Source organism: Typopeltis vanoorti, chromosome 8 (genome assembly GCF_054136105.1).
Source record: "Typopeltis vanoorti isolate ZY-2024b chromosome 8, IOZ_Tvanoo_1.0, whole genome shotgun sequence".
Classification (NCBI taxonomy): domain Eukaryota; kingdom Metazoa; phylum Arthropoda; class Arachnida; order Uropygi; family Thelyphonidae; genus Typopeltis; species Typopeltis vanoorti.
The window spans coordinates 13,610,411-13,622,915 of record NC_143556.1 but is presented as its reverse complement, the minus strand read 5'-3'; the positions used below and the strand labels follow the sequence as shown (position 1 = coordinate 13,622,915).

Genomic DNA, 12,505 nt, shown 5'->3' with positions numbered 1-12,505 from the left:
AGAGACCACACAAACATGAATGGAATTTTTTCGAAGCCACTTCATGCCTCCAATAAATAGATTTGTAAACTCGCACCAGGAAAGGAAATTTGTCTTTCACATAAAGACAATCACAAACATTTGTGTCCATAGCTATGGTTTTAATGCAGAGATTAGTGTACCTGCTCTCATTGCTGGATAGAAAGCAGGTATACTAAGTGCCAAGCCAGCAAAATGAAAGCACTGGTAAAGTTTATAACACTGTTGAAAACATTCGCACAGGTCCTATGTTTGTATATACAGGCAGTATAGCCTGCAATAATTCTTTCCAAAGATACCAAACAGAACACCTGAATAGAAATATTAGATCGCAAATCCTTCTTTTGGAATGAATTTCTAATGCCCAATTTCATGAATATCAAAACATACACAGTGGAATTCAGACTGGAAAATCACCACACCATCAAATCTGATATGTACTCGTAAAGGACTGTATACAATATGAAATTTTACATTATTACTAACTTCCAATTGATGATTTCCCTTCAAATTAGGCTGTTATCTTAGGATTCAAATGCTGTCATTTCTTATAATTTGGTCTTCAAAGTTGCCTCTGAGTGCATTAAACACCAGTTTTGCTAAACTTTCCACTCCATTCTGTTAATGTGACCATACCACCTAAGATTAGCGCTGCTCACATATTCATGAATGCTAACAATGTCAACTTCATTTCTAAAATCATTTTTAATATAATTCTGTCCTTGATGCCATCCGTTCACTCCTCATATTTTTCTCAGAACTCTCAGATCTGTGGACATAATTAAATGTTTCATTCCTAACCCGACTCTGATCCATAAGCTAAAAATTATATGACCCTGTCTTATATATATAGTGACTTTGTTTTGTCCTGATTCCCCCCCCCCCCTTATTCTATAAAAGTCTGTGCGAAGTGCATAGCCTAGTGGCTATGCCTGGGGAAGAAGTGTCCTAGATTTGATTCCTGTCGACAATGTGAGGAACTCAAGGATCACTCAGCCATAGCCAAGTTAGCCGGCCTTGGGCGGCAGCAGGGTCCCCCCCCCCCAGTTTAACCGGGGTTTTTTCATCCCAAGCAGACAAACCAGTCCAGTGAACACACAGGCTACAGTCATAGGATACCTCCAGGAATAAGGAATAACCAACCTATCACAGAGGATTTTGGTTCTGAATGCCTACACGGTAAAAAGTGTAGGTCTACATGTGAGCATAAATTAGGTTAGGATTCTATAAAAATTCATTCAATTATTGACTCCTAGACAAATTAAACATCAATTCCTGATATACATCTTCAAAGTGTGTATAGGATACCACATGGAACAACACAATTTAATTTGTAATGTTTTCTTCCTTTTTTCCAAATTAAGATGTTTATTTGCATGTAAGGTCTCCAATATCATCAAGATATTAAAAAATTTAGTTTAATCCTTTACCCAAGTGTAGGCAAACAAAGTTTGCGCCTGAAGTAGTTCAGGACCGAGGCAACTCGTAGCAAAGGTAGACCAAGCTGTCATCACTCCTTGTCTCAGTATCTCCCATAATGCAAAGCAGATCTCCTTGCAGACATGTATAAAGCTATGCATTAAGGGAAGGGCCACTACCCAGACCGGTTTCGACCTTTATTGAGATCTCATCAGTGGGAGGCAGACCCAGAAGTGGTGATACTAAGGCAGAAGCAATGGAGAGGTCATATTTACTTATACGAGTTGCCAAAAGGTGTACCACCTTATTATTAATTTACTCTCGATTTTTCCATCATCATCAAGACATCTTGATCATCTAGTGGGTTATTTTCTGCCACACTAGCTAAACAAGTGATTTGGTTCAAATCAGGTTTGTTCACACATTCTTGAATGCTAAGAATGTCAAGTTCCTTTCTAATATCTTTAGTTTTACTGATTCAACCACTGTCAGATGTTCACTTCCCTAATTTTTCTTATCTCATATCTGCTGCCTGGATTAGAAATGAATGCTTTCATTTTTAATCCAACTCTCAGATCCTTAAGTTAAAATTGGTTTTAACATTGTCTTGTATAAGCATTTTGGCTGATTCTGTGTTACTTATCCTCTTTGTAACATAGCATACAAGGAAGGGATCTGTTTCTTCCAGATACTTGTCTTGAGCCACAAATTCAGCTTCTCTCAGCTCTGCTACCAGTCATTTGTCTCTTCTTTTCTTTACTATTATTCTCTGCCAAGTTAATTTAGGCCTTTCACTTTTACTTTCTGGGATCCATGTCAAAGGCACCAGGAATCATTCTGCTAACCATTCTCGGTATATGTCCATTTATTTCTATCTGCATTTTTTAATTTATCATTGATACTTTTTTTGCTCAGTCAGCTTATATAACCTATTATTATTATTGTTCCGGGAAACTCCAAGGAGTCGACAGACTCATCGAGGGAGGCCCTAACATCATGTCAAGAACAACTATTCAACATTCACACAGTATCTATCATACCTTGCCTTGAACTCATTCACGGTCGTAGCACCCACAACAGACTCTGGAAGCTTATTCCACTCATTTACCACGCTCCAAGTAAAGAACCTAGCTCTAACACCCTTGTCAACCACGCTCTTGCCCAGCTTCCATGCATGGCCCTAGTCCTCCCACCACCAGTCATATTTTCAAAAATATCTTCTGGATCAATCTTATAAAAACCCTTCAGTAATTTGAATGTCTCAATCATATCACCCCTCCTTCGCCTATCGTCCAATTTCTGCAACCCACAAATCTTCAACCTATTCTCATAAGGTTCATTCCACAGACCTGCTATCATCTTGGTCACTCGTCTCTGGACCCTCTCCACTTCCTCCCCATCACGAAGAAACTCTGGTGCCCATAGCTGGGCACAGAAGTCCAGATGGGGTCTTATCAAGGCTCGATACAGAGGAACAACAACTTGTTCGTCTCTGCATGTTAAAGTATTTTTCAGAAGCCAAGTGATTTGGTGAGCTGTTTTAGTTACTTTTGCAATGTGCCCCCTAAACTTCAACTCCCTATCCACCAACACTCCCAAATCCCTGGCCTCATCAATCTCCTGGAGTATGATTCCACCAATGCGATATACTGCTGCTATTCTTTTCACCCCAAAGTGCATAACCTTACACTTTGCCACATTAAATTCACATCCATTTTTCCTAGCCCAGTCCTCCAAACTATCCTGTAAAATTTTGACATCTTGTGCACTCACAATTGCTCTACCCAACTTTGCATCATCAGCAAACAAGTGAACACTTCCTCTCAGATCCTTTCCAATATCATTGATGAACAAATTGAAAAGCAGTGGTCCAAGAACAGAGCCTTGTGGCACTCCACTAGTCACAAGACGTCTTTTAGACTCCACTCCTGAATAAACCACTCTTTGATATCTCTCCTTCAACCACCCTCTTATCCATCTCACCAACCCTATATCTATACCCATCTGCTCCAGTTTACTGATTAGGGTTCCATGTGGTATCCTATCAAAGGCCTTGGCAAGGTCCAGTAGTATCACTGTAAACCCATTACCCCTATCCAGTTCAGCCGTCACTGTGTTATAAAACGTGAGCAAGTTACTGAGGCATGATCTACCCTTCACAAAACCATGTTGTCCCCATACAATATCCCATTTTCATCTATCCAATCCTGTATTCTTTTCTTGACTAATTTCTCTAAGACCTTGACAATGATTCCTGATATGCTAATTGGTCGGTAATTTACAACAGCAGTCTTGGAACCACCTTTATGCAGTGGAACTATTTTCCCCTCTTTCCACCCGCTCGGGACTAACCCAGACCCGAGACTTAAATTAAACAAAATGGTCAAGGGTACTGACAATTCTTTAGCTGCTTCTCGTACAACACGAGCTGGTATACCATCCAAATATATATTATATATTTGGATGGTATACCAACTCGTGTTGTACGAGATATAATTTATATTTGGATATAAATTATATAAACTATTCTATACCAAATATAAATTATATATGTAATATATAATTTATATTTGGATATTATATATCCAAATATAAATTATATATTTGGTTTAATCCTTTATCCAAGTATAAGCACAAAGGTTGTGCCTGCAGTATATTTTCAGGACTGGGGCAACTCGTGGCCGAAGTTCTCATCACTTGCTTTAGTATCTCCCATAATACAAAGCACATTTCCTTATGGATATGTATAATGCTATGCATTACGAGAAGGGTCACTACCCAGACCAGTTTTGACCTTTACTGAGGTCTCATCAGTGGGAGCCAGACCCAGAGGGTGATATTAAGGTGGAAGTAATGGAGAAGTCATATTTACCTATACCAGTTGCCAAAAGGCGTCACACCTTATTATTAAAATTCTCTGGATTAAAGATAAGCTGATGGAAGTTTTTCACTTGGCTATGCTACCAATTATATATTTGGTTTAATCCTTTATCCAAGTGTAAGCAAACAAAGCTTGAGCCTAAAGTATTTTCAGGACTGGGGCAACTCGTGGCAAAGGTGGGATAAGTTCTCATCAATTGCTTTAGTATCTCCCATAATACAAAGCATATATCCTTATAGGTATGTATAATAAGGGAAGGGTCACTATCCAGAGGTGGTGATACTAAGGTGGAAGTAATGGAGAAGTTATGTTTGGGTCTGCTTCCCACCGAATAGACCTCAATAAAGGTCAAAACCGGTCTGGGTAGTGGCCCTTCCCTTAATGCATAGCAGTATACATGTCCGCAAGGAGATGTGCTTCGCATTATGGGAGATACTGAGACAAAGAGTGATGAGAGCTTGGTCCACCTTTGCTGCGAGTTGCACTACCTTTCCTGTCCTGAAGATATTTTCAGGTGCAAACTTTGTTCGCTTACACTTAGATAAAGGATTAAAATAAATTTATTATAGTCTAACCAAGTGCAAAATAAACTTCCATCATCTTTCTCTAAATCCAGAATAATTCAATAATAAGGTGGTACACCTGTTGGCAACTCGTATAGGTAAATATGACCTCTCCTATTGCTTCTGCCTTAGTATCTCCACGTTTGGGTCAGCCTCCCACAGACGAGACCTTAATAAAGGTCAAAACTGGTATGGGTAGTGGCCCTTCCCTTAATGCATAGCAGTATACATGTCCACAAGGAGATGTGCTTTGCATTATGGGAGATACTGAGACAAGGAGTGACGAGAGCTTGGTCCACCTTTGCTGCGAGTTGCACCACCTTACCTGTCCTGAAGATATTTTCAGGTGCAAACTTTGTTTGCTTAGACTTGGATAAAGGATTAAACTAAATTTATTAAAGTCATATTTACCTATACCAGTTGCCAAAAGGTGTGACACCTTATTATTAAAATTCTCTGGATTGAGAACTGGTATAGGTAAATATGACTTCGCCATTATTTCCACCTTAGTATCACCACCTCTGGGTCTGGCTCCCACTGATGAGACCGCAATTAAGGTTGAAACTGGTCTGGGTAGTGACCATTCTCATAATGCATAGCATTATACATACCCATAAGGATATGTGCTTTGTATTATGGAAGATACTAAAGCAAGTGATGAGAACTTATTCCACCTTTGCCACGAATTGTCCCAGTCCTGAAAATACTTCTGGCACAAACTTTGTTTGCTTACACTTGGATAAAGGATTAAACCAAATATATAATTGTTAGCATAGCCAAGTGAAAAAACTTCCATCATCAGCTTATATAAGTTGTTCGTTATATATTGGGACCAAATATTTTTAATATTTTACACAGACATTTTGTTTGAAAACTATTTAATTCTGTTTCCTTGTCTCTGATTCACATAATAATACAGCTTAATATTGCTATTGAAGATCTTTATTTTGGTTTTATTATGATTTCCATATATTATTTAATTTTCTGAAAGCATAATGTATTAGCTTTTGTCAACCTTTGCATTATATTCCTGTCAGTTCCAGCATCAGTATCGACATTTGCTCCGAAGTTAGTAAAACTCTTAACTTCTACTGTTGATCGATTTTAATTTTTTTGTGGCATTTGCTATTTAATTTAAGAACTTTTGTTTTAGTAATATTTATTTCAAGACTAACCATTTTAGCTGTTTTATACAAGTCTTCTGATTTCAAATTGTAATTTGATTATATTAAAACAATTTCATGTGCATAACTGCACAGCATCTTCTAACTGGACATAGAATTCCATTTAATTCTTCTAAAACCTGTAAATTTTCTCAAATCCAATCAATGACTATGTTAAACTATAAACTAGATATTATGCAACCCTGTCTCACACCAGATTGTTAAATTTTTATATGTCATTATATATAGTAGTTATTGTAAATTGTTAGATAGACAAACCTTACTTATTGTACTAGTTAAGTGATTATACTTAATACTTAATATGTTTTCTCGAGCTTGTTTCTACCTTGCTATCTCTATCAATTCCAATTAACTTCTAAATACTTTGTGGCCACTACTATAATTGTTCACGTGTGCAAAACTCGGTAGACAAAGAAATTGCCTCAGGCCAGTGCCAAATTTCTTTGTTACAATTCTGGAATTAACTTCTTATCAGAATTTGGAAAAATTGATTTGTTGAAGCTGTGCCATCCAAATTCTTAGACAAGAGGAGCTTCTTTGCCAGGGAGTTAATTCTCAGAATGACACACTTATCGACAATCAAGCAATTAATATTTCCAATTACAAAATTTTATATGTATAAATTTTCCCTTACTGCAGTTGTAGCTATCCCCGACTATTGATTCACTCAAGTTCTATTTTTATGAGTGGTACATTGCGATTTCAGATCAGGCAATTTGTTAGGTAAAAAAAAAGGTTTATTCATCACACTAATACGATACACAATTACTAAGGATTACTTAACTAAACTGAATCTCTCTTACAAATAAAAATGGGTTAACCAGACATAACCTTAATATTCCTAATCTTTCTCAACATTAGACAATATCTGCAACTAATTTAAATTACTGACTCCTTCCTACAACATTTGACAATCCTATACAAGCATTTACCTTATTTAATTTCAAGATATACTGGGCCATGTCATGCATTAGTACATTAACTCTACACTATACAATATCTCATTCTCAGACATGACACAATTTACAGGTTGGTTAGATTCTAAAGTCCTGTTCCGAGTAACTGGATCTCTCTCTGGTACTTTCTCTCAATCTTTCATTAAATTCACACGGCTTGTTATCTTCTCCTACAGTTTGCTATCTTCAGAACAAACTGGCTATTACGATCACGAATCATCCTCTCCGATGTGGGCGAAGCTGCTCTGCCGGGATTGGTCCATGTGGTTTCGCATGTTGTTTTGGTCTGCGCTGACTTTTCTGTCATACCGATGATTATGCTCGCACTGGATCACTGGATTCTTCTCGACCGCAATCATGTACTCCTGAGTGCGGTCGAGGGAATGACTGGAACAGGAATCCAAGGGAGAAAAAAGAAAAAAGCCCTTAGTTGGTGTCGCCAAGCTCTATATATCGTTCCTGAGCTGTTCTCCCTATGACATCACCTTTTCCACCCGGCACCTAAATCTCTTGCACTCGGTACCGTTCTCTCCTCGCTGAGTTCTCCATGGGGACGTCGTGCGCGCAACGTAGTCTTCGAGTACATGACTGCCCTGGATCATGTTTTATAAGCTGATGTAAACTTTCTCATGCTAACACATTTTTCACTAAATTTCAACCCTTGTCAGCTTTACAAGGACACATAACAATATAATACATAGGAGAATTTACAATTAAAAGACTATTTCGTTTTTTCATTAAAAATTTCACTTATACCTATATACAAGTATTCTTCCAGAAAATTTGTTACCTGTTCAATCTGAATGAAATATTTTTACAATAAATTAAACCTTTCATTCAAGATTTAACAAGATCTTTTATCTCAAACAATTCAGATGTTGTTTGCTGCAATAACACAACATTTACTTTTTTTTTTTTTTTACTTCAGCTGCAGTTTATTTAGTTGTCTTAAGCATTTTATTGCTATATTATTGTAAAATCTTGTATGATAAGTTAATTTAGTTAACTTATCGATCTCGGTTTTACAAGGGATTTACAAATCAAAATATAAAGAAAATACGATGCATTGTGTTTCTTCTTTTAATATAAATTAACCACTTTGTAGAATGCATTCAATATTACTCGTGTAACTATAGTATGTAAAAAACAGAAGAAAGGGATTATGCCTTATCAGTGTAGTGAGTCAGCAAAAAAAAAAAAAAAAATGTTCACAACAAATTGTGAACATTTAGGCACCAAAAACAAAAGACAACACGAGTTACATCATCGCGCCGGAGGGTATTCGCAGTCACTTCAGTCGAAACAAAGAAGGAGGACTTTTAAGGGACAAAAATGGGAGAAAAAAGGAGATGATTAGGAGTTCTGGGCTGGAAGTGTTGTAGCTCATACCTCTTGACCCTAAGTGGTACACTCATGGCTTATCGTTGGAGTTTTGTCGACAGTCCTTCTCCCTGAAGTTCTCCAGGCAGTTCCCAAGGTACGTTTGCTAATGTATCCTGCGACTTCAAGCACAACTGACCAAGATCTGATGGATAAACATCGAAGACGAAAACATGGTCTCCCCAGTTACCTACTAGTATAAACAACAGGCAACCGCCAGCCGAGCAAGAAAACATGAAGAAAGAAGGATATCGGTTGCTACCCAGGCCAGGATAACTAAAACAGTGTACGTCATATTGAAGTGTCTACGTTAAAGAAATAAGTATCCAGACCAAGGCAAAAATTCAAGACGTTCCAATGGAAACTTTGTTTGTAGTAATGGGCTGGTTATGGGAAAAAAAAAAAACGTGCGTAACCACACCATATTGATGTTCTTGGATTGTAAATAGGTATAACCGTGTATATACAGGGTGTTCGGGATAAATTTGACAGTTTCGTAAGGAAAAAGAAAATCTTCTTTGTATCTATTAAATTTAATGAATTGACAAAAAAACATTACAGAGTTAATTACAATACTATCAACAAGATTTACTCAAAATAACCACCATTAGCATCGATCACAGCTTCAATTCTGCTTCGGAACCTCGAACAAGCTGATGCTACAGTCTCCCTGGGAAGGGCCGCGAAAACTGTTTTAATTTTATCCATTAACTGGGCTTTTGTATTACTGGAAGTGCGATTGGTGTCTTTTTCAACTGCGCCCCATACAAAATAATCCATGGGGTTAAGGTCTGGGGAGTTTGGAGGCCAAACATTTGGACTGGTGAAGTCGTAGAAATTTTCAGACAACCATTTTTGACTTTTCCCAGAGGTGTGGCAAGGGGCCGAATCCTGCTGCCATACATACGGCCTACCATTGGCTACCCTTGTTATCCAGGGCTTGACTACAGTTAGCAACTCCACGAACAAAGCCCGAATTCCAATGCCAGGGTTCTTCAACACCTGTTCCTGCAGATTTGCGAGGAATTCTGCTGTACGAACGCAATCAGATCGTCTGCTAGGGATCTTTCTTCTTGCTACATCCTCGTAGTCACCATTGCAAGTCTCTAGTTCATGCCTGATTGTTTTTACTGTATTCAGGGAGCATTGGGCAGCAGTCGTAATATCCTTATTTTGATGGCGGGCACGAATCATCATGATACAAGTTATTCTCTTCCATGATTCAGGTGGGTTCCAGCTATCCATCCTTTCTGACATCTTGTATATGAATGAAGAAGGGTCCAAACTTTTAAATGAAGAGAAGTGTGTGTTAATACATGTAACTTACGGAAAAATATAATTAATTATAAATATGTCAAATTTATCCCGAACACCCTGTATATGTTAAGTATGAGTCTGTCCTAATTTTGTAAAGTACTGAGTAATGTGTTGTTACTGAGTTACTTGTAGGCAGAGATGTATATCAGCGTATGTTTTATAGAGCTATGTATTTTTCTAAGGTTAGTTAAGTTGGTAGAATCAGCTATTCCCCATATCTGGTATGTGTAATTACAATTTCCTTTTGTTAGAATAAATGCTTTTGTTGAACAAGAATCTGATCTAATCATTGCCAATGCACTACTCGCAAAAAATTACGAACCTGGGTGTTAATTAGATACTGCCACGACTTGCTATATGGTTAAGAGAAATTTGACAAGATATTGCCTTTAATTCCATTTCATTGATTCCTCACTCTCTATTATTCGGTCTGACTGGCACAGTCGTAAATCAAATAAATTTGTCAGATTGAAGAGTGAGAAACTGAATATACTGTAATTGTATAGCTGGTGATAACTTTATCTAGTGTCTGCTACACGTGAGGTAGGAACAAAGGGCAAGTGCAGGAAGATCGGGGGGGGGGGGGGGGAACAAAAATTAAGACAGAGGGAAATAACAACGTAGTGTAGATGAGCTTTGTGAGACAACAAACGCCTAAATAAATAATTGAATAAAAGAATATAACAAAGAACAAACAAATTTTACAAATGCTGCAATTTAATAAAATAACTTTAAAATTTACATTATCATTGCCTCATGTCGCTTTTCATCTTATCCATTATGTTCATTATTTCATTTTTAGATATTGGTTCTAATGTAGTATTTAAATCTATGCTTATAGATGTTCTTCCATTACTGAACTTGTAATCATGTCAGTTATAATGTTTTCTACATTTAAAATCTCATCAAATGTTCTTTCCATCTTCTAACAATCTTATCCTCTTCAGTTAGCAGCAAACTATTTTTATCCCTTACAGCAGCGATTTTCAACTAGTGTGCAGTGGCACATTGGTGTGCTGGGAGAGGTCTTTGGGTGTGCAGCGAGATTTGTGAAAACAAATTAATTGAAAGAAATGATGTTATGGTAATAATAATGTTATGTTAACGCTACGGTTCCAAGTAAATTAAAAAGACATTTACAATCTAAACATTCTCACTTGAGCGAAAAACTGGCTGAATATTTTAAGATTTGTACCAGATAAAACTATTCAAGCCAAAAAATGGACTAAATTTGTAACTGTGTCTGAAAAAGCCCAAGAAGTCAGTTATGCAATTGCAGAAATTGTTGCTATAAAAATTAAATCTCACACAATTACAGAATCTGAAATTCCGCATGCATGCTGTAAAATTGTTAATATCATGTTCGGCGAGGAATGTGAAAAGGAGATTTTAAAAATTCCTATGTCAGATAACAACATTTATCAACGTAGTCAGAATTTGGCCAAAGATGTTGAGTTGCAAGTGGTATCTCACATTAAAGAAGCAGATATTTGCTATTCAGTTGGACGAATCAACTGATGTAACTGGTAAAGCTCAACTTCTAGCCTTCAGCAGATTTATTTATAAGATATTATAGAACAGTTTTTATTTTGTCGACCCTACCAAAAACAATGAAGGGCCAAGATATTTTTGATGTTGTTGATAATTACTTTAATTACCATAACTTGTTTTGGGATTCTTGCATCAGTATTTGCAAGGATGGTGCCTGCTCGATGTCAGGAAATGTAAAAGGATTTGTTACACTGGCTCAAAATAAGAATCCTGGAAATATTTTTACACATTGTTTTCTCTCCACAGAGAAGTACTAGCGTCAAAATCATTGGTACCTGAGCTTAAAAAAGTACTAGATGAGACTATCAAAATTGTCAATTATATAAAAGCCAGGCTATTACAATCGAGATTGTTTGCAGCACTATGCTCCTCAATGGAAGCTTCTTACACGCAGTCGTTAACACATACAGAAGTGAGATGGTTATCTCGTGGATGAGTTTTATCAAGATTTTATGAACTAAAAGAGAAAATTCTAATTTTTTTGACAACTCAACAATCTGAGTTATCAGATTTTCTTAGCAATGAGCTTTGGTGCAGTGAGGCTGCATTTCTTGCTGATTTATTTCAATCTTTAAATACACTTAATAAAAGTATGCAGTGAGACTGTGAAAACATTCTTACTTCCACTGACAAAATTAACGCATTCAAGGAAAAACTAATCTTTGGGAAGAAAGAATCAGAAAAGAAAATGCAGTAAATATGTTTGAACCAACGAAAATGTGCAAAATAAATGAAAATCCAATAGATCTAATTTTACAAACCTTAACATTACTAAATACAAATACTGAAAAATATTTTTCCTCACACATATCATCGTTCGATTGGATAAGAGATCCGTTTGTCTTAAGTGCATGTAAATTGGAAAATTTAAAGATTATAGGAGGATGAATTAACAGATATAAGAAATGACAGAAAGGCATGTGGTGAGGTTGTCTGTAAGGATAAAAAAATCAGAACTCCCTGGTGAACACAGGAAGTTAAAGAGGCACTGAAGGAAAAGAAGAAAGCATACCAAAAGTTCCTGTCAAATAAGTCAGCTTGTGCTCTTAGAGAATATAGAGACAAATGCAAGAATGCTAAACACTGTGTAAAACTAGCTAAACAAAAGTCATGGGAGGACTTTGGCAAGAATATAGAAAATAAATATCAAGAAGGTGGCAAAATATTCTGGAGGTTGTTGAAGAAGCTTAAGAATGGAGGAAAGAGTGCTGTAAAAGGAATTAGAGATGATAAAGG

At 36.8% G+C, this 12,505-nt stretch overlaps 1 protein-coding gene across 1 annotated transcript in view; it reads right to left on the bottom strand.

Annotated features, from left to right (window-relative positions):
• LOC150103744 (uncharacterized) overlaps positions 1–12,505 on the bottom strand; it is a 342,969-nt gene that overhangs the window by 62,176 nt on the left and 268,288 nt on the right. The gene's annotated exons all lie outside the window — the stretch shown is intronic.